A 22,514-nucleotide genomic window follows, 5' to 3' on the forward strand; every position below is an offset into this window, starting at 1 on the left:
TGGACCATCATAAAACAGGACCTACCTGTACATGTCAGAATTATTTTTACAACCAGTTCCTTTGATACTGGATGATAGTGGATTGGATTGGCCATACAAGATTTCCACCTTAACAAATCCATGCTGTCCTTTCCATATAACTGCATTCCTGTCCAGATGGTCCTTCATTATTTTTTTAACTAGCAATTCTATTAAGGTTATTATTATATTAAAACCATTCTTATACCATTTGAATATTGTAATCGTAAATTGATAACTGTGATTATTGGCAATTGTAATATTCTAAGAGTATTATTTTTAAATTTGTAACTCTTTCTATTTTTCTTGGTCTGATGATGGGTATTGGTAAGATACCTGAAACGTCATATTAATGTATAGTAATGTAGACGAACAGCCTAATAAACTATATTGCTAATTTTCACGTGGTATAAGAGTAGTTTTAATATAATAATAATCTTAATGGGAAACAATCACATAACGTCCTTCCCTAACTATATTAGTGACTCTACTATTTTTCCTCAACAGAATTCAAGCTTAGACGTCTGTAATTACTCACTTTGCTGTTTGATCCCCTTTGTGAATTGGGGATACATTCAGAAATCTTCGGTACATAGAAACCTACCCTGAATCTGAGCATGTACTCTTAATATAATTCAATAGATGCCATCTGCTCCAGATGCTTTATTTACTTTTGACTTCAGTTGTCTCTCTTCTACTTTCTTCTCAGTTGTCACAAAATTCGTGTTAGAATTTGATGTACTTCTAACAGCCCCATCCCTAAAAAATACTTGTGTGTGTGTGTGTATGATTGTTGATGTGAAATATATATTTACATCAACATGAGCAGGATCATCAACAGTTATACTGTTTGTCTCTAGTGGAAATTTTTAGTGGACCAGTGTGATTTGTCCCTTTCCTTTCAGTGTTAACACACTAAAGAAGTCTTTTTTTTTTTTTTTTTTTCCATTTTTTCCCAGAGACATCTCATAATCTATCTTAGCTAGCCTTAAACCCCTTCATGACTAGTTTAGTATGCTTCTGTATCCCATGATAATTTTTACACATCCTAAATATTTTTCTTCTATGCCACTACCTTATCAGTTCATTTTCATTTATTTAGGTCTGAGCCTCGAATAGTATTTCTTGGTTGGTATAAAAAGCTATGTAGCTTATATAATTACTTTTCTGAATGCTTCACATTGAGAATTTGCAGTTAGTACTATCATTGGTTGATCTCACTGAATACAATTTAAAATCTGTTTAAGAGCACTGCCATCACCTTTATGAAGCAAAACCCCTTTTTCTTTACCCTTGACAATATGCTACATCTTTAAGTAAATCCCACCTCAGTATACTGTTGATCACTGCCACTCAGTGGTTCTTAATGAAGAGTGAATGCTGATAATCAGATCAAGATTATTTCTTTCTCTTGTTGCCCCTTTAACATGCTGGTGTAGTTCAACAGTTATCTATTAATTCCTGAACAGTGATACTACTATGTTAGAGACCAAATTTTATGAGGAAAGTGAAAATTCCCCTTTTTTATAAGATATTTTGATCTACTGGCCCAGTCTGTATAGTTTTCATTATACTCAAACTGAGTATAATGAAAACTATATGAAATAGTACAAATTGAGGATCAGTACCAGTTCTGTTATCGAGCAGCTTTAGAATATCTGGGCTCCTTTGATCACTATGCAAACTGAGGCCTCACAACTAGTAGTTCAGGAGCATCACTCTTTGCCAAAGCATTCCTCCTAATCTTGCTGCCATCTGGCTCCATTGCTGTTTGGTGTGGGTTGTCACAGAGTGATCTGACTTCATCAACAGAAGACAGATAGGTTGAGTGATGTGAAAGTGCATGTACAGGTTGTTATTGCCAAGGCAGCTGCATCAAGATATATATACAATGAGGAATAGACATACATGTTCATACAGATAAAATACATTCACAATGCCAGTCATGTGCTCACAGCAAGGCTTTAGATGCCAAATATCATTGTTACATTCAGCACTGAAACTGTGTCAATCAGGACACCTCTTAAGGATGTGCTGTTCCTTCCACAGTACCAGCCTTGTTGAGTTCCTCATCCCTTAGCACAAAAGTTTGGACAAAAAAACAGTGGGAAAGAAAGAAAAAAAAAAAGAGAGAGAATGTACATGGAAATGCCATTCTTATAACAACCCCAGCAACTTTGAAGTTATGCAGATTGGTGCTTATGGTGCTGTCATCAAGAAGCCACTTACCACTGCCACATCATCTTGGCAAACGAAGCTCAAGAGAATTCTCATTGACCTAGGTGACCAGTCAACAGCCACCAAGTGGTTGTAATTGGAAGGAAAAATGTCAAAGTTAATGTCCCTTGGTAAATGGGTAGGTGTATATTGTTGAAAAAGGAACTGCATAGTTGCAGCTGAGCTGTGGAGGCAGACTCTTGGTATAAGGTTTCTGACAGTTACTATTAATGTGATAAAAATATTTCTCAGGGCTAAAACATCCCTTTTTTTAAATATTTTTTAATCGTACTTTGAAGGACCTTTTCTTTCTTTGGTGTGCATATGTGTGAGTGTATGAGCATGAATGCATTAATTTGTGTTTCTCAGGGGCCAACGTATTAATAAATGCAAGTAAATTGCTATAATTAAAATATAGACTTCCTCATTCCAAAGTGTAATTCATATCTTTCACCAAGCAGTTGAGCATTATCAGATGTCTGTATATTTTATATGGGAAATTGTGTAATGAAAGGGAATGAAAACTGTTTCTTATATTATATTGAAAGAACAGAGGAAGTGATATCTTACTATGTGGTTAATGAAATTTCTAGTTATTGTACAGGTCTGGAGGCCTCATTTCAAGAAGGATGTAGAGCTGCTGGAACGGGTACAGAGAAGGGCAACAAGATTAGTGAATGGAACAAAGGGTTGCTCTTACGAAGAAAGGCTTAAGTTTTGCAAATTACAGAGTCTGGAGACTAGGCACCGGCGAGGAGATCTGATAGAGGTGTATAAGGCTTTGAATGGTTTGAGCATGCTCAATGCCAATGGGATTCTTCATCTTGCTCAGAATAATCAGCTCAGAGGGCATAAATTCAAATTGAGGAAGGACGGATGTCGGATAGATGTGCGGAAATTTGCCTTTGGCCAGCGGGTGGTTGGTTGGTGGAACCGACTTCCATTACTTGTTGTTGAAGTTGATAGCCTAAACAAATTTAAGGCTCAACTGGACAGGTATTTCGAGCGAACGGAGGGGTGAAATGGGAGTGGTGTGTTTTTTTTTTTTTTTTTTTTTTTTTGGCTGATGCTGAATAAACTTGCTTTCTTGCATCATATGCCTCTACTAATGCTAATGCTACTCATCACAGTCAGTTGACCTGTCGCACTCCTACTCTCCTTTTTGTTTTCTCACCCTTATGTCATACAAAACTGACTCAACATAACACTGGTCACCCATGTCAAATGGGTGCATTGCTTTAGCTTCTGTATCATCTAAACTTAGAGCATATCTTCCTCAGGAAATAATATAGACTCATCCACTTCAGATGGAAGCTTGTTCCACCAATCAATTACCCCTTGACCGAAGGCAAACTTCTGCATTTGCATTTGCTGATGAGTCTATATTATTCCTCTCATTCCTTGTATCAAACAAACAAGCAGAGACATATTGTCCCTCTATTAGTATTAGTAGTGGCAAATGCAAGAAACCAAAATTATATAGCATCAGCCAAAACAAAAAAAAAAAATAATAATAATCCATTTCACGTATCCATCCACCTCAAATAGTTTTTCTTCACTGAATACCTTGACTGAAGGCAAACTTCTGCATATCTATTCTGCAACCATCCTCCCTCAGATTGAATTTATGCTCCCTCATGTGCATAGTCTGCACAAGAGGAACAATCCCATCAACATTCAGTTTGCTCAATCAGATCACCTTGTAGGTACTTAATCTCCAGATGCTGCAATTTGCAGAACTAAGTCCTTTCTTGGTGAGAGCACTCCCTTTATTCCCCCTCATTGCCCTTCTCATACCTATTCCAGCAGCCATACATTCTTCCTAAAATGAGCCCTCCAAACTTGTATGCAGTACTCAAGATTTTGCCATTGCCTTATACAATGGGATAATCACCTTATTCTCACAAGAAAAATTCTGTATATCATTGATAAAACTCCATGAGTTGTCCTGGCAACCTCCTGTCTGCACTGCTCAGAGAACTTCATATCTGACTGCACAACTACCCCCGATCCTTTTGATTTTTCACTACCCTGAGTAAAGTATCACACGGTTGGTACTTTACTCTGGGATTACTGCCACCCACTTCCAGTGCATTGCATTTGTCAATGTACTGCAATGACATGTGCATGATGTATCATGTCAATGTACTGCAATGACATGTGCATGATATTTCATATCAATGTTAAACTTCAATTAACATTTAGCATTAGCATTAGTACAGGCATATGATGCAAGAAAGCAAGCTTATGCAGCATCAGCCAAAAAAAAAAAAAAAACCCCACTTCCATTTCACCCCTCCGTTCATTCAAAATACTTGTCCAGCTGCTCAAACCATTCAAGGCTTTATACAGCTCAATCAGATCACCTCGCAGGTGCCTAGTCGCCAGACACTGTAATTTGCAAAATTTAAGCCTTTCTTCATAAGAGCAGCCCTTTGTTCCATTCACTAATCTTGTTGCCCTTCTCTGTACTCGTTCTAGCAGCTCTACATCCTTCTTGAAATGAAGCCTCCAGACCTGTATACAGTACTCAAGGTGTGGCCTGACCATTGCCTTATACAAGGGAATAATCACTTCGTTATCCCTGCTAGAAAAATTCCTGTATATTATTGACAAGACACCATGAGCTACTCTTGCAGCCCGTCTGACTGCTCAGAGAACTTCATATCCGCCTGCACAATTACCCCCAGGTCCTTTTCATTCTCTACCACTGTCAGCATAGTACCAGAGAGTTGATATGTTGCTCTGGGGTTACTGTTTCCCATATTTAGTACTTTACATTTGTCAATGATAAACTTCATTTGCCACCTCTCAGCCCATCTGCTCAACCTTTCCAGATCCTGCTGCAGCAGCAATAGTGTCCTTAACAACCCTGCCAACCTTTGTATCATCTGCAAACTTGGACATTAAGCTTATTATACCATCATCAATATCATTTATAAATACAGAAAACAACAATAGACCCAACACTGAACCCTGAGGAACTCCACTAATAACATTAGTCCACGATGAGCAGTGTCCATTGATTACCATTCTCTGTCTTCTCCCCCTCAACCACCCCTTTATCCATAGCAGCAATTTGCCTCCAATGCCACACTGCTCCAATTTCTGCAGCAGTCTTCCATGTGCAACAGTATCAAAAGCATTTCTAAGATCCAAATATATAATGTCAAAGTTATTCCCTGCATTCAGTTCTTTTGTGACTGCATCATAGTATCCAATTAAATTGGTCGGGCAAGACTTTCCCTTAACAAAACCATGCTGTGTCTGAGCTATAACTGAAGTCTTGTCTAGATGATCCTGCAGTGCTTCTTTAACCAGTGCCTCCATTAATTTTCCTGGAACAGAAGTTAAACTCACAGGTATATAATTATTTGTGTCAGCCTTTGATCCTCCTTTGTGAATTGGGATCACATTTGCACATCTCCAGTCTGTGGGTACATCCCCTGAGTCCAATGAAGCTCTCATAATTATGGCTAAGGGTTCGCTTACTTCCTTTGCTGTCTCCTTTAATATAACTGGATAGATTCTATCCACCCTGGGTGCCTTTTTTATGTTTATCCTCAACAATTTCTCCTCCACTTTCCTCTCAGTTATTACAAAATCATCTAGCTCACTGCCAGAGTTTACTTCACCTCTGGCATTCCCCTTCCTGAATAACTCCTAATGTGTGAATATAGTTGCAAAATACTCGTTTTGTTTGTTAGCCACCTGAGCAGGATCCTCAACCGTTGAACCATCAATATCCAGTGGACCAATCGGATTCATCCCTTTCCTTCTAGAGTTTACATATGTAAAGAACTCTTTTCTGTTTTTTTTGCATCCTTTGCCAAGGATTTCTCGTAATCTGCCTTTGCCTGCCTAATCTCCTTTATGACTTGGTTACAGACCAGCTTATATCTATCATAGGCTTCCATGTCACCCATTAATTTATATGTATCCCATGCATTTTTCTTCTCTGTCATATGTCTCATTAGTTCATCTGACATCCATTTAGGCCTAAACCTTGAACAATATTTCTTAGTTGGTATGTAAAGCCTAGTAGCTTCCAAGATAAGTTCTTTGAATGCTTCCCATTTTGAATTTGCTGTTAGTAACATCATCAGTTGGTCCTACTGTATAGAATTTAAATACTGTCTCAGACCATCGTAGTCGCCTTTACGAAAGCAAAAACCCTTCCCTTTATCCCTAATGGTAGTTACCTCTTTTGAGTAAATCCCACTTCAGCACACTGTGATCACTGCCACATAGTGGTTCCTTTATCTGCAGATTCTTAATGCATGAAGAATCACTACTGATAATCAGATCAAGGGTAGTACTCCCTCTAGTTGCCTCTCGAACATGCTGATGTAGAAAACAATCATCCAATAAATCCACAAAAGCCTTGCTAGTGTATGAGTGACCAACCCACAAATTGCAGTCAATATCTGGGAAATTAAAATCCCTCATTATAAGACTCTGATTTACTGGCCCACTCTATTTCCCTGTACAGTTTCTTATTATACTGATCAGAGTCATTAGGCCTATAGCACACTCCTACTTTCAATTTTGATCTCCCAATGCTAATGTCACACCAAACACTGCACTGTCCAGCGATATCTGGACAGTGCAGTGTTTGTGTGACATTAGCATGCATTTATGTATTTCTTAACTAATAGCATAACCCCTCCTCCCTTCCTATCCTGTCTATCCTTTCTGTAGACGTTGTACTCCCCAAATTCCAGTTCTGCATTACTTATATCTTTGTGACACCACGTCTCTGATATCCCAACAATATCTGCCTTTGATGTTTTGAGCAATACCTCAAATTCATCAAATTTATTTACCAAACTCTAGCATTGGTGTACACGCAGGTATACATGCACCTGTTCCAATTCTTAGCTTCTCTAACACAACCCATGTGTTTACTTGTACTGGAATGACTCCCAGCAGTCTCTGAAATATCCTGCAACTTGTTTTCCAGGCTGCTGCTCATTCCAATGGAAGCAGTGCAAGAATCACTTTCATCTCTGTCAGTGGCTACTGTTAATCTATTAGTCCTTGTATCACCCCAAGCTAGCAATTTTCCAACCCACCTAACACTGCCTCGATAGCATCAGCAAATATTCTTGCACCCTTTCTATTTAAGTGTATCCCGTCCCTGTAGAAGCAGTCTCTCCTGTTAACAAGTACAGACCAGGCTGAGAAAAATTGTACCCTTTGAGCCTTGCACAATCTTTCCAGGACCGAATTGATCTACAAGGCTCTCATCAAATACTCCATCCTATCATGTCTGGGCAGAATTGCAGACACTTTCAAATTCAACCCTAATTCACGGCTTTTTTTCAACAGTGACCTTTATTTGTTAAGTAATTCTGCCGGTCTCCTACTCTTAATATCATTAGTGCCAACGTGTACAACTATATCACCTTTTGTGCCCTTAAAAGATGATATCCGCTCTACAACATCATCAACCTTTGCCCCTGGCAGACATACCCTGGTCCTGTTCCACCTATCCTTTTTACAAACCCCGTTTCCCTGACAATAGAGTCACCAACAATTACTAGTTCCTGTGGGACCACCGCATTCTGCCTCGAGGGTTGCCACTGTGTTGCGTGATGACCAAGTGCAAGATCTGGCGTTGATGTGGTCAGCTGAGAGCTTGATGGGCCCCTCAATTTAGATCCTTCGAGGACATCCACTCTGTCCTTCAAGCTCTCATATGGGCCCATAACAACGCTGAGTTGTCGCCTGATTTCCTTACACTCCTTGCATCCCGCACATACAAAGACATCCCCCATGGCAGTATCATGTCCCGTACCTGACTGCTCCACAAACATCAAGCAAATAGTGCATTTTAAAAGGCTGTGATTCAGAGGCAACTGCCCCCCTCAGTTCTCCCCTGAGCCACAGCACTCCCATTGGCTTGAGCCTTTTGCTTTGCTGCTCTGGTCTGAGTCATGATTTTGATTTAATTTCAATAAAATTTCAATTTCAGTACGAAATTATAACCCTAAACTTATATCCCAATACAGTTATAATGCTACATATATTTTTCAGTATCAAATATTATCTACGAGTTCCATTTATATAACTTCCGTATCAAGTTATGTATTAATTAATTATGTTACTTTTGTAATCTAAGTTGTTATATGTATTTAGTTAAAAAGTACAATTTAACTGACAATGAAGTTTAACAAGATTAACAGATTTTACTGATTAATTGACAATATTATATTATATACTATACTATACTATACTATACTAGCGCTATCTAGTTCGGGACATAAAGTTGTATCGTATAACAATGGCGGCAAGTTAAGATCGTAAATCTGTGGACACTTAAGTATTAATTTACTTCCAAATCATGCTGTGTCAATTAGGAATAAACTAAGGATCCTGACTAGGTGTATAAGCTACTTATAGAAAATAATTTAATATAACAATTAGTCAATAAAGCGGCTAAATATGGCTAAAAAACTTCTCGTTCAGAGGTGCTGCAACTTGTAACACGTGGATTTGATACCCTTACTGATACTAAGTAATACCTACAAAATCTCTATCTAAGTTAAACTTTAAACTAAGTATTGTAACTAGGAATATAAAGTTACTCTAGAAAATAAATTAATATGCCAAACTAAGCTAATAAAACAGAAAAAACTTCTGTATTCCAGGAGCAGTAAAAACTTCTGATGAGAGGCAAAAGCTTGCAATCTTGCTGTACCTGTTGAAGTCAGTGATGAAGTCTTGTGAACTGACAATTGTTTTTGTAGCTACATGATATCATGTGGAATATTTGAAAGATATCTTGCTTATAGCAGACATTGCCTATACTTATGCCTATAGCAGTCTGAATGAAACAGCCTATCTGACTAATTTTTATAGATCTTGTTGCAGCAGCATACCTTCATTACTGTCATTAATCCTCCATCAACCTTTCTATCTTCTGCAAACTTAGACATTAAGCCTGATATGTCTTTATCAATGTCATTAATAAATACAGACATCAACAATGGGCCCAGCACCAAATCCTATAGAACTCCAATAATAATGTTAGTCCACAACAAGCAGTGTCCGTTGATAAACTACCTTCTGTCTTCTTCTTCTTCCACTTAACCATCCATAGCAGTAACTTGCCCTTAATGCCACAATGCTCGAACTTGTACAGCAGTCTTTTATGTGCAACAGTATCAGAAGCTTTCCTGAAATCCAAGTATATGATATAAGAATTATTTTTTGCATCAAATTCCTTTGTTACTGCATTATAGTTGGTGCCGCCCAAAATCCCGACATACCGATTGTATTTAAAAAAACAAAGTTAGAGTCTATATCTCAGAAACCGTTTTTGCAATAAAATTTTTTTTCATGTAATCAAAACAGCCACTAAACACATTAAAATTTTATTATATACTGTATATACATATAAGTTCACAAAAACCACACATTACTGACAATAACGTGCTCACCCAATACGGAGGATGTGGAAAGGTCAGGAATGACCACCGCATATCCCCGGAGCAATATGGCCCTAGTTGCTAATGTTCCTAAAAACCAAATAACAAACAAACAACTGACAATAATCACAGTTTAGTGATATCAAAATCAAATTTTAAAATTTGCAAAAAATCATACAAATTTTAATCAGACGCTTTAAGTATTATAATAATCTTAATATACTTCAATAATCTTAATAATAATAAGGAAATGGGATATTTTTTCCTGTTACTCCTTTCAAAATATCCTGCCAGCGCCCATGGTCATGCCTAATGTCAAAGAAATTTGTGAAAGTACACCTAATAACAAATACCTGTATAATTACAGTTTTAGTTATGCTAATGATATTTATGACAAATGTTACACAGCTGCCAAAATACGTTACTTTAAATTTTCATATTCTGAAAGTATTCTTATTTCAAGTTTTTAATCTTTAGCATTTCAGTGCTGTACCTATAATTATTGCTCAAATGCCCTATACAAATACCAAAATTCGACTTGAAAAATTATCAATTAAATGCAATATAATAAAGTAAAATTAATTAAGCTGTTTTTATTTGCCAATTGTATTTTAAAACTGTTTGTTTCTCTAACAGAAAACATGATCTTCAAATTGAAAGAGGTATTTGTCGTTAAAATTAAAATTTTTTATATTTTTTATATACAAAATTAATCTAATATGGTAAATTTTTACTTACTAAAAAACTAACAAATATATAGAATTATATTAATATATTTTTACAATATACTAGATATTATCAGGATTATGGGCCAGACCCAGTCAAATTGGTCAGACAAAATCTACCCTTAACAAACCCATGCTGTGACTGAAGTATTACTACCGTCCTGTCTAGATGTTCCTGCATTACTTCTTTAACCAGTGGCTCCATTATTTTCCCTGGAACAGACGTTAAACTAACAGGTCTGTAATTACTTGTGTCACTCTAACATCCCCTTTGTGAACTGGGGATATATTCGCACATCTCAAGTCCACAGAGGACCTCGCCTGAATCCAGGGATTATCTCATATTTGTGGCTAAGGGTTTGCTTACTTCCTTTGCTGCAATGGGATGATAATTGGATAGGAGGGATTTGACACCATTTTTTGGGAGCTGGCTGGACATGAGCAAATTTCCAAGTAGAAGGAAAAACACCTTTGGAATAAGAAAGTGAAAAAATTTGGGACAGAACAAGAGTAACTTCAACGGCACAGGTTTCGAGAACAAGTGGAGAAATGCCATCAGGACCTGGAGCTTACTTAGCATCAAGATTGATCAAAATCCTTCTGACATCCTTTAGACAGAAGATTACAGGAGGCATTAAATGGAGTGTACTGAGAATGGTGAGTGGTGGTTTACCAAGATCATCAATAGATGAGTTGGTAGAAAAATAGGATGCTAGCAGGTCAGCTTTATCTTTGGCTGAAGTGACAATAGAACCATCGGTTTTGGCAGAGGTGGGAGCAGAGATGGGCAAAAGTTGCGGCCAATAGCTTTGGCAAGAGACCAGAATGCTTGGCTACCATTAGGGCAAGAAGCAAGTTTTCTACTCTTACCCTGTTCAAAATATAGTTTGGACTAATTAATAACTGCTTTACAATCGTGGAATAAAAGGTTTCATCCCTATAAGGATAATTTCAACACGGTCTGAGCAAATGTTGACATCAGAAGATTTTAAACATTAATCTGACCGAAGAAAAGAAGTATCATAGATCGTCCAATTTTGCATTCCTGTAATGCCAGACATTACCAGATTGAGCATGGCCATGAGAGAAAGGCTACATTGGAGAAGAGACCATCACCAAGTTGTGTTTTGAGGTGCCTAGAGGACCACTCACCTCTAGCATGTAGTTAAAAGGGTTGTTTGGGAGAAAAAGATTAAGCATGTTGGCTGTGTAGTTAGGATTGTCTGGTGGTTAATGACCAATCTGTATGTGGTCATTAGTAATTGCAAAAGCCTCAGCAGTTCTACCAGCTGGGTCCATATGACAAGAAAATGGGACCCAGCTGGAGTTGTGAACATTAAAATCACCAAGGAAAATTACCTCACTGTTAAGAAAGTTGTACTGGAGAAAGTAAAGTTTTAAAGAAGGAAGGAAGTCAAAGTGTTCCAAGTGATTAGTGGCATTGGGAGAATGACAGAGTCAACAGATGAATTTGATGGAATGTGGTAGAAAGATTTTAAGCCAGATACAAGGAATATCAGAATGGACATATGCACAAGTGCACCTTGAAGTGAAAGGAATCATACAGTGAATAATTTGGACAACTGAGATGAACAGTATTTGAATTAACCAATACCTGGAATTCTGTCAGAAAAAGTACATGGGGTTTGGCAGACTGTAAGTGGAAATGGACATCATTGAGATTGGAACTGAAACCACATATATTTGTGAAATGAATTGGTTGTGTTTGGGAGGTTTAGATCTTTTTGCAGATAAGTTTTTTCTATTAGTTGGATAATCCATTATGTATTCAGTAGTAAGAAAAGGTGGGGATGACATGCTATATGAAGTAATGAAATTTGTGGATATGGCATACACTTGGCCTACATCAATACATGGGGATCACTGCTATCTAGTTGTTCTTTTATCAGCAAATTTTTACTGCATGAAGAATTGCTGCTGATAATCAGATGAAGAGTATTGCTCTCTTTCCTGTTGACTCTCTAATATGTTTCCGTAGAAAGTAGTCATCCAATAAAACCACAAAAATCTTGCTAGTGTGAGAGGGGCCACCCCACAAGTCATTATCTCTAAATTTAAAATCCTCACCCATCATAAGAAATTCTGATTTACTGGCCCACTTTATTTCTCTGTGTAGTGTCTCATTGTATTCATCACAATCATTAGATCTATAACGCACTCCTACTCTCTTTTTTGTTTTCCTGGTAGTCATATCACACCAAACTGACTTTGCATTTCTCTGGCCACCAATATCAACTGAATGCAGTGCCTTAGATTTTATGTGCTTCTTAACTAAGCCCTTCATCTCTTATCCTGTTGTTCTTTAGTTACTCATTGTATCCTCCATATTGAAATTCTGCATCTCTTATTTCTAAGTGACACCATGTTTCTGGTATTACCACAATGTTTGCATTTGATGACTTGACCAACACTTCAAGTTCATGAAATTTATTTGCTATGTTCCTAGCATTGGTGTACATACAAGTACAGTTAGGCCCTGCTTTACGATGCTTCTATTTACACCATTTTAAAATAATAATGAAAAAAAAAAAAAAAAAACATAAAAAGAAATTTTGAAAGCGTAAGTGTAAACGCAGCATGGAAAATGGGTACCTATATGGCACTAGTGTCGACATCAGTTGCTTTCTCCTTGTCTCCCCCAGTGTGCACATGTTGTGAGCTGTGTCTAAAATTTAATAATTTCTTGCATTCACTAGTGCCATATTATTTTAAATAAATTGTGCAACTATGTTTTCTAAGCATAGTGGTGAATCTCTGTGCCTGAACATGTTAAAGAAGCCACAAATCTCTAACGATTAAAGAGAAAATGGACACTATTCGTCATCTGGAATCTGCCAAGTGGCGTTCAGGGGTGCAAGATCTTAAATTTAGCGTCTTCTACTGTTACGACCATTATGAATAATGCTGAGAAGATCAAGCAGTCACCTACAGGAAATGTTAATGTAGGCATTTCTAGAACAACTTATTCAAGGAGTGAGACAATGAAGAAGATGGAGAAGTTATTAGTGCTGTGGATAGATGATGTGAACCAAAATAATATTCCTGTAACACAGGCAGCGGTTATGGACAAGGCTAAGCGCTTGTTCAATGAAATTAATGAGGAACTGGGAGGGACTGAATCATTTTCGGCTAGCAGGGGCTGGTTTTCCTGGCTCAAAAACCAGTCCAGAATTCACAATTTAAAAATTACTGGTGAGGCAGCTAGTGCCGAAACTGCAGGTGCTTAGGAATATTCTCCTATATTCCAAAAGTTAATGGAGGAAAGCTGCTGCACCCCAGACTTGGTCTTTAATGTTGATGAAACAGGGCTGTACTGGAAGAAGATGCCTGGTAGGATGTACATAACCTGTGAAGAGAGGTCTGCCCTTGGTTATAAGGCTGGAAAAGATCGGCTCACATTACTTCTGGGTGGTAATGCATCAGGCACTTTTAAGTTAAAGCTGATGTTGGTGTACCATTCAGAGAATTCATGTGTTATGAGGGCGTTGTGAAGACTCACCTCCTTGTTTTCTGGTTCTCTAATAAGAAGGTGTGGGTGACCCAGACCCTTTTAATGAATGGTACACTTGATACTCTTGTCCAGAGTGGCCCAATTTTGTGCATCAAATAACTGAAAGAGGAATTCTGTCAGAAAAAGTACATGGGGTTTGTACTTGCCCAAAAATGTTGTTTTAGTCCTTGCCAATGCTCCAGGACATCCAGCCAACCTTGAAGATATCCTTAACGACATTCTGAATGTGAAGGTCATTTATTTGCTGCCCAACACCACCTCACTGTTGCAGCCAATGGATCAGGGCATTATTGCAATCTTCAAGGCGTACTATTTGCGTACGATCTTTAAAGGGATTGTCGAGGCAGTGTAGGTATCTAATTCAGTGACTGTGAGGGACTACTGGAGGTCTTACAGCATCCTTAAGGCCATAAGTAATATTGCTGCAGCCTGGAATGAAGTGTTGCAATCATGCATGAATGGCATGATTGCAACACTGATGTAGTGTCTTACTTTTTTGAGTTTGAGCCAATTTCAGCAGTGGCTGAAGATGTCACTCGGATGGCTGAGGATGTTGGCCTTGACAAGGTTGACGATGATATCAGTGAGTTGCTGCAAAGCCATGGTGAGCCTCTTTCAAAGGAGGACTTAGAGGAGCTAGCTGAACAACTGGCTAAACAGGATTCTGAGGAGGAAGAGCAGGAGACTGTGCCAATTAGGACCCTCCCAACAAAAACACTTCAATCAGCTTTGGCACAAATACAAACAGGCTGTGAAACTCTATGTGATAATGACCCAGACTGGGAATGCAGCTCTTCCATCCAAAGAGCTGTTACTAACTTACTGAAGCCCTACTACGATATGTTAGAAGAGAGAAAGACTCAACAGATGTCATTTCTGAAGTTCTTCGCTAAGGCCAAAGAACATGCAGAATCGGTTGACCCTCCATCAAGCCCATTCCATTAATGCTGCCAGATTATGCCACTGTCAAAGAACATCAATGAGGGGGGGGGTGCAGACAGTGGCATTACTACTACTCCAAAGAGGGCTCTACAAGAACGAAGTACTAAGTTAAATTTTTATTTTATTACTTATATTTTTTCTTTAAATATTATTTATATCTTATAATTATAAAATAACCATAAATATTTAATATAAAAACACTTATATTAACTCTTATATTACAATTTTCGTAGTGAAGGAACCTATCCCATTTAAATACATTATAATTCTTCCTCAATTTATGCTGCTTCAGCTGACCCTGAGGAGGTGGAACGTAACCCCAGCGTAAACCAGTGTATACATGCACCTGTTCTTATTCTTGATGACTCACAGCAGGCCTTGAAATCCCTGACACCTTGCACTCTGGACTGCTGCATGTTCCAGTAGAAGCAGTGCAAGAATCACTTTCACCTCTGTCTGCAGATATTGTTAATCTATTATTCTGTGTTTCTGTCCAGGCTAGTAGTTTTTCGACCCATCTAACACCGCCTCGAAACATCAGAAAACATTCTTGCACCCTTTGTATTTAAGTGTATCTCATTTTTATAGAAGCCAGTCTCTCCTGTTAACAAGAATAGACCACGCTGAGAAAAATTCTACCCCATGATCCTTGCACAGTCTCTTCAGGGTCGAATTGATTGACAAGGCTCTTACCATGTAATCTCTCCTATTGTGTCTGGGCAGAATTTCAGGCGCTTTCAAATTTAATCCTGACTCAGCTTTTTCTCAGCATTGCCCTGTACGTTTGAAGTAAGTCCTCAGATCTACTCTTAATGTCATTAGTTCCAATGTACACTACAATATCACCTTTTGTACCCTTAAAAAACAATATCTGCTCTATAATGTCATCAGCTTTTGCCCCATGCAGACATACCCTACTCCTGTTCCACCTATCCTTTTTTGCACAATTTATTTTCTATTTTCCTGATGATAAAGTCACCAACAATAACTACCTCTTGTGGGACCAGCACATTCTGCCTTGGGAGTTGCCTCCATGTTGTGCGATGCACAAGTGCAAGCTCTGATGTTGAGGTAGGCAGCTGAGAGCTTAATGGGTGCCTTAATTTAATTCCTTTGAAGGCATGCACCCCATTCTTCAAGCTCTTATAAAAACCCATCAGAATACTAAGCTGATGCCTAATATCCTTACTGTTTATGTTGAGCACGTGCACACACACACACAAAGCCATTGCAAACATTAAACAAGCAGTGCATTCCATAAGACTGTGATTTGAAGGATAACTGCCTTCCTCAGCTCTCCCCCGAGCCACAGCACTCCTACTCCTCTGAGCCCTTTACTCTGGTGCGAGTATGATTTCTGTTCCAATCAATTTAATTGAAAATAAACTAAACTAATATATTTAAATGCAACAATAACACTATGCACTGGTTACGTTATGCAGCAGTAATATTTGCTCCACTATCAAGTTATATGCCGACCGGGCTAGCCAGGTAGGTAAAGTGCCTGCCTGGCAACCCAAAGGTTGCGGGTTCGATTCCCGCCTCGGGCTTGGATCACAGAAAAGCAAAAACTTTGGGAGGTGCATTACGGCCATAGAAGCTGATGCGCCAACAACTAACAAGGGGGGGAAAAAAAAAATCAAGTTATATATATATTATATATATTACGTTAAATATACAGGGAGTCTCAAAAATATTGGTACAAACGTTTAGGGGGAGGTAGGTAACATCTAAAGGAATGTGAATCACATAGGAACTCATAACCGGAAATGTCACCGTAAGTCGGTACACGGCGCTGTTCATCAGTTCACGATGTTCATCAGTTTTCTGGTTTACTCATTTAAGCAGTAGTCGCTGCACGAAGAGCATGCATTGATATACAAACTGTAAGCTGGCAGACATGCCCCAAGTGTATGGATTAGCAGAGGGCCCACACGGTGTGCACCCCATGCGGCACAACATTGCTTTGCAATAAATGGGTAGGCAGGTATGGTCGGCGACTGCTTAGTTGGCCCATACCTGTTACCATCCCGCATGAACCTCACTAAATATCGAATCTTTCTTGAACAAGTTCTACCAGGGTTACTTGACGATGTTCCAGCAAATGTGAGACGCAACATTTGTTTCAACGTGACGGGGCGCCTGCCCATTATGGAAGGTGTGTTCATGACGATTTGAACAGGCGTTTTGGGCGTCAATAGATTGGCCCGTCGTGATGGACCCGTTGCATGGCCCCCACGCTGGCCTGATAAATTGAACCTCGATTTCTTTCTCAGGGGGACCCTCAAATCTATCGTGTATGAATCGCCTGTGGAGACGGAAATGGATCTCGTGGCGAGACTCATCTGCGCTGCTACTACTGTCAAAAAAACTCCAGGTGTGTTCGACCATGTCTGCCAATCCATGCTGTGTCGGTGTCACGCATGCATCACGTCTCGTGGTGGAACCTTCGAGTATCTGTTGTAACATCATGAAATGCATCCATCTCATACTCCATTGTTAATATTATGTCAAATAAACGTTTGCCACTAATTACTGTCTTGTGTCATTTCTGCTTTTTGTGCCTCTGCTACTACTTTCCCGTGACATTTCCGGTTATGAGTTCCTATGCGATTCACATTCCTTTAGATGTTACCTACCTCCCCTAAACGTTTGTACCAATATTTTTGAGACACCCTGTATATATTATGATATTGAGTTTATGTTATATGTATTACATTATTTACTACATTATTGAGTTATACATGCAATTTACAGACATTATATACGGAATAATACAGCCTTAGTCACCGATGTTCCTAAACCCCTACTACAACAATAACTGCCATTGGCAGTTCTCTCTCGAGAGTCAAACCATTCCCACTACTTTGAGCTTTTTCTTTGCTGCTCTTTTTTGAGGCATAATTTTAGTCTAAATTTGGTCCCAAGTGCCAAGCCAAGCGAGTGATCTAGCGATTTTCAAAGTGAATTTCAAAGCGGCTTTTCTATAAAAAAGCAGTTAAAGATTTCTAAAGCCTTTACTTTCAAAGTTAATTGTTTTTTGGCTCTTTTTAAATAAAGAAGAAAGCCTCCTACCAGAAAGGAAAGGTACCTTTCTTTTGTATATATAACTAACTTCTCTAACACACTAACCACTAACTTCTTATCGCTTGGTCACTGGTGGTACCGCTCCTGCCTCCACGTGGTAAAGCTGGTAACCTGAAGATAAACCAACTCTCAGGGCTAAAAGGAGCAGAAATGGAAACTAATGAATTTCCACTTCTAGAACCCAAGAGTGCTCAATGTGAAAACCATGACTTCTCTATCTCAAAGAAGAGAATGAAAAAAAAGATTCTGGCAGACAGGAATCACCAGCCTTCCTGATTATTCATTCTCTGTCAGCACAGCCTGTTAGCAAGCTCTCCCCTTTCATTATACAACAATGCCTGGAAAATGCAGCAGCATCACCAAAAATGGTGAAACATCTCCAATCCAGGGACTTGCTAATAGAGACTTGTCACCCAAGACATTCTGAACTAGTATTAAGACACTTCTTTAAGCAGAATTCCAATTCAAGTCACTCCACATAACACCCTGAATTCATCCAAGGGAGTGATCGCCAAGTGGGATCTATTAAATGTTTCTGAAGAAGAAATAGTCCAGGAACTAAAGGAACAAAATGTAACTCAAGCAAAAAGAATCATGATACAAAACGATGACACCTTAGTACTAACACGTAACATAATTGTAACCTTCAATACAGGTTACTTAAATTGCCGTGTTCGACCATTTATCCCAAATCTCTTAAGATGCTACAAATGCCAGAAATTTGGTCACTCCCAGACAGCATGCTGTGGAGGTTCAATATGTCCAAACTATGTCTGTACAACTCATACCCAATCAGAATGCAAGGCACAAACTCCACAGTGTCCTAATTGCAGGGACAACCATCCAGCATACTCTAAAGAATGTGATCTCTGGAAGCTAGGGAAGAAAATGCAAAAATACAAGACTGAAAATAAAGTCTCATATCAAGAAGCTAGAAAACAAATTAAACTAATCATGCCAAAAAGCTCTTATGCTTCAGCTATCCACTCCCAACAATCAGTAGCATGTCAAATGTAAGTGTCACTCTCTCCAGATAAATCGATTGCAGATTGGGCTCGATCAGTTCTATCGACCCAGCTTACGTCTAAGCCAAAGATAGTAGACCAAAGTAACAATACACCACTCACAGTTCCAACTGAAAGCATAGACAAGACAAAGCTGGCACTAACAGTGTTCACGGAGTAGTAGCAATACTCATGGATTCAAGCATCCCATTAAAAACCGCCTTAGAAGCCATTGTTGTAAATGGTATTACTCTGACACTGGTTTTAATATATCTTCCACCAAATCATCAATATACTATTCAGGAAATTGAAGATCTTGTTTTGCAGTTAGCATCTCCGTTTAGTTTACTAGGAGACTTTAATGCCCACCATCCACTATGGAGTTCCCCTACCTCAGACAGATGAGGAAAGCTTATTGAAATGTTGATCGACAGGCAGAATATAACTTTACTAAATACTGGATCTCCTATGTGTATATCCCTCTCTCTATAAGTTCAACATCTGCAATAAACCTTTCCATGTGTTCCCCAATCCTCTTTCCAAGTACAGATTGGGTAACTCTGAGTGATCCTTATAGCAGCGACCATTATCCATTAATCTGTAAAATTCAAACATCCTATTTCTTCCCAACCAAAAATCCAATTAAATGGAAATTTTTCATGGGCTGACTGGACAAAATACAGAATGCACATATCATTTGACAACTATACCATTCAGTCCTGTTCCGTCAACAGTGTTACTGAGCACATCACAAATCAAATTCTGACAGCTGTGTCTGCTGCCATTCCTCAATATCAAGTAAGGAATAGACGAAAAATAAATTACTGGTGGAGAAGACTGCAACAATGCGAAAAAAGAGAAAAACAAAGCCTGGAACCTATTCCCCAAACATCCAACCACCTCCAATCTTATTAATTATAAACGTCTTAGAGCAAAAGCTCGTTACATCAGACGTAAAGCAGAAAAAGAAAGTTGGATCAAATTTGCCTCATCAGTAAATAAAAATACCAATATCAGATTAATCTGGAGAAAAATAAAATGTTTAAACAGTAAATTTCCTCCTTTAATCACTCCACTACTGAACTGGAATGGGCAGGAGCTCTCTACTCCTATAGAAATATCATATGCACTGGGAATCATTATCAGTTGTCCTCTTCTATCGCTTATGATCAAACATTTCAAAAACTTAAAACAGTTACAGATAAATCCAGACCAAATTTCACTTATAATTCTGCTTTACCTTATAATCAACCATTTACCATCTTGAGCTGCAGAAATCCCTTACCAACTCAAGAAACAGTGCTGCTGGCCCTGATGGGACTATGTAATGCTCCAAAATTTGGATCAAAGATCACTCTCTTCGCTGTTCATATTTTTCAATCGAATTTTTTCTGAACATACCTTCCCAAGTTCCTGGCATCATTCTTATGTACTAGCAATTGCAAAACCCGGTAAAGATCATTCTGTTCCTCAAAATTACAGGCCAATATCCCTTACCAACTGTCTCAGCAAAACCCTCGAGAAAATGATACACCACCATCTCACTTGATTCCTCGAGTCCCAAAACTTGATTAACAACAACCAATTGGGATTCCAGAAAAACCAATCTTCATTGGATCTCATGATCAAAGTCGAGACAAACATCAGAAATGCTTTCATCAAAAAGGAACATCTCGTCATGGTCTGTCTTGATGTTGAGAAAGCCTTTGACACTATGTGGCATTTTGGATCTTAAAAGATCTACATTCTCTTGGCCTGAGAGGCAATTTACCATGTTTTATCCAAAATTTTCTTCAACAGAGATCCTTTCAGGTTTGTGTTACCAGAGAACCCTCTCTAAAAACTTTATCCAAGAAGGAGGAATTCCACAAAGGTCTGTTCTCGGTGCTACTTTGTTTGCAATGAGAATAAACCATATAATTAAACTCATTCCAAAAACTGTGGATTCATTTCTTTTTTGCAGACGATCTCACAATCTCCTGTCATTCTCAAAACATGCATTACATTGAATGCCAACTACAAATATCAATCAATTGCATCCAGTCATGGATGACACAAAATGGTTATAAACTACCCAGCCAAAAATTTACTGCCATTCACTTCTGTACCAGTTGCAATATGCATCCTGAACCTGAGCTCCACTTGAATAACCATACTCTTCCCATAGCTAATAGTATTTGTCTGCTAGGATTATTTTTTGACAGTACTTGGTGATGGTCTCTTCTAGAATGGAGCCTTTTTTCAAGACCATTCTCAGCCTTGTTTGGAATTCCAAGAAAAAATGCAAATTAGAGTGATGTGTGAGATTTCTCTTTTTTCCTTGGTTGGATTACTGTTTTCAACCTTCTGATGTCAGTTATTGCTCAGATTGTGTCAATGAAAATTTTCTTTTAGAAATGAAATCCTTCATTCTACACTCCACCTTAAAATCTATCATCATCTATTATCTAACATTGATTTTCCAATAATCTGCTAATGCTGTTCAAGACAGGAACATGGCAATTGGATCTCATCCAAATCTCTGTGTTCATTTTCTGCCTGCACTCTTTGCAATAATTGTAAAGCAGTTATTAATTAATCCAAATTAAATTTTGAACAGGGAGTAGAAACTTGCTTCTTGACCAAATGGTAGTTGAGTATTCTGATCATTTTCCAGAGCTGTTGACCACAATTTTTGCCTATCAATACTGCTACCTCTGCTAAAATCTGATGGTTCAAATGCATCCTCAGTTAAAGATAAAGCTGACTAAAAAGGTTTAGGGCTGAAAGCCTAAAGGTTATAGGAAATTCACTAGTCAAACAAGTTAGGGCAAAACATCATTTTAGTCATAATAAATCACCGAAGTAGGTGAAATGGCATCATTTTTGTTACATCTCATATTGTGAATGCCTTCACAGTAAACTCTATATTTCTGCGAGGGAAAACACTCAAAACAATTCATCCCAGGAAACCTAGCAACTGCTGTAACAGAAGTAAGTGTTGCAAAAATTGAGGCATTAATCCTGGAAGATTGCTATTAGCATCAAACAACTAGCTGCAGAGCTTCAAACTAGTGTAGGGTCTGTAGAGAACATCATCCATCAACCAGTGGTATATAAGTAGTGTCTGGTAAATGGGTTCCCAGACTTCTAATCCTTTACTAGAAGAAGGAAAGGGCACAATGTGCACATGAATGTTGTTAATGTGCCAGGCAAAACTGAAATATTGCTCCATTTTGCCTATTCCCTCCCCCCCCCCCCAACCTTGCACCCTCAGATTTCTTTCTCGTCCTGCTGTCCTTTCTTCATGGAAAATATTTTGCTGCTGATGAGGCGATTTCTTCTGCCGAGTCATATTTTGAAGCACAGTCAGAGGACTTCTACAAAACTGGTCTGTGGAAGAGTGGCAAAAATGTGTCATTTTGTCTGGTGATTATATTGGAAAAAGTGTAATTGTGGTGTTGTTTCAACCTTCTATCATAACTACTTATGAATGAATACAAATCTCTTTTGAAATCCCCCCCCCCCCATGAATGGAACAGATGGAAGCAAGAGCAAGATAGTATTACAAATGAGG

At 38.4% G+C, this 22,514-nt stretch overlaps 1 protein-coding gene across 4 annotated transcripts in view; it reads left to right on the plus strand.

Annotated features, from left to right (window-relative positions):
- Positions 1-22,514, plus strand: part of LOC150085669 (putative sodium/potassium/calcium exchanger CG1090) — a 273,451-nt gene that overhangs the window by 172,799 nt on the left and 78,138 nt on the right. The window lies entirely within an intron of this gene.

This window comes from Mastigoproctus giganteus, chromosome 5 (assembly GCF_048544385.1).
Source record: "Mastigoproctus giganteus isolate SK-2022 chromosome 5, ASM4854438v1, whole genome shotgun sequence".
Classification (NCBI taxonomy): domain Eukaryota; kingdom Metazoa; phylum Arthropoda; class Arachnida; order Uropygi; family Thelyphonidae; genus Mastigoproctus; species Mastigoproctus giganteus.